This window comes from Chrysochloris asiatica, unplaced genomic scaffold (assembly GCF_000296735.1).
Source record: "Chrysochloris asiatica unplaced genomic scaffold, ChrAsi1.0 scaffold00279, whole genome shotgun sequence".
In the NCBI taxonomy this organism is placed as follows: Eukaryota; Metazoa; Chordata; class Mammalia; order Afrosoricida; family Chrysochloridae; genus Chrysochloris; species Chrysochloris asiatica.
Window position 1 is genome coordinate 3,645,531 of NW_006408797.1, and position 1,452 is coordinate 3,646,982.

The window sequence follows — 1,452 nt, forward strand, 5'->3', positions numbered from 1 at the left end:
GGTACAAGTTGTCCCTTTGATTTTGAATGGTTCACTGTTCCATCATTCATTGTGATCATACCTTATAAGTGTTGTTGTTCTCCCTCTGTACCTATCTACTACTTGGCTGAAAGTTGGGCCACGAGGATGAGACCTGAAGTGTTGTTGAGGGCCACAGCTTCAGGTCCCCCCTATCTCTTTCTAACCAGTAAGCCCCATACTTTTAATTTATTTTTAAATTTTGAGTTTGTTCTACATATTCTGCCACTCTATGTGGGATCTTCTAAGGTGATCTCATTCAGACTGCCATTTCTGTTTTTGATTTTTCCTGCTGGTCTTTCTTTCAAGAAGTATCTTCTGTTTCTCTAGCCTCTCTAGGCTGGTCTGTATGTCATTTCAAGTAGGAATGTCCCACTTCAGAAGGCTCTGGATGGGGCTCAGGATTCCACCTAAGGTCCTATACTACAAAGATTCTGCAAGAAGCCTAAATCACTGGGGAATTTCTATAACCCCTTTTAGACATTCTAATCAGAAGGAGCTCTGGTAGTATAGTGGTTATGAATTGGGCTGTGAACCGCAAGGCCAGCAGTTCAAAATTACCAGATGCTCTGAGGGAGAAAGATGAAGCTTTCTGCTCCTGTAAAGATTTTCAGCCTCAGAAACTCTGTTCAGGGTCGCTATGGGTTGGAACTGACTCGACAGCCCTTAACAACAATCAGTTATAGGCTGAAGATGGGCTTGCAAGTTTTCTGTAATCATGTTTCCCAATATTCCTTTCTATTGTACTCAAGTGTCTATTTTATAATAGTAGGCAAGGGAAACTAATATTCATAAGACAGTCAAGCATCTTAACAATATTTCCTCTCTTTTATCCATTCAGACTATGCCTCAATTCTTGTTGTTTCAAGGTTGAGCACACATCATTATCATACATCATTGTTTACCTCTGTCCCATTTAGCCCATGCCAACCTGCCTCAGGGTTCCTCTATCTACTTTGCTCTTCTAGTCCCTTCCCCCTTTTTATGTATTTTCCTCCCGCACACCCTAACTATGATGTGTCTATCCCCTAACCTGTGCTCTGCCATCCCCTCCCTCCCACACCTAGTAGCCAACAAAGACATTTTTTTCTTTCTTTTAGTATGTGTATCTTTTCTTAAGTTTCATATTTTTAATGTTTCCATGTGATTTTAATGTTATTCTTGGGTTTACATTTTCTTGGTATGCTGTGCAGTATTAATTTTCTTTAATGTTGCCCTATAGTCTATTAACTTTTTCCTCCATTTAAAAAAGTCTATTTTACCCTGCAATCCCTCTGACTTCCTCAATACCTGGATCTCTTTTTCTATATTTTAACCTTCTTTCTCACTGTAATTTTTTTTTTTTTTAAGTAAGTTTTTATTGGAAACTGAATGGTAGTTTACATGGAAGAACATCAGCTTTACACCATTGTTTCATTGCAATGTTTACAATCT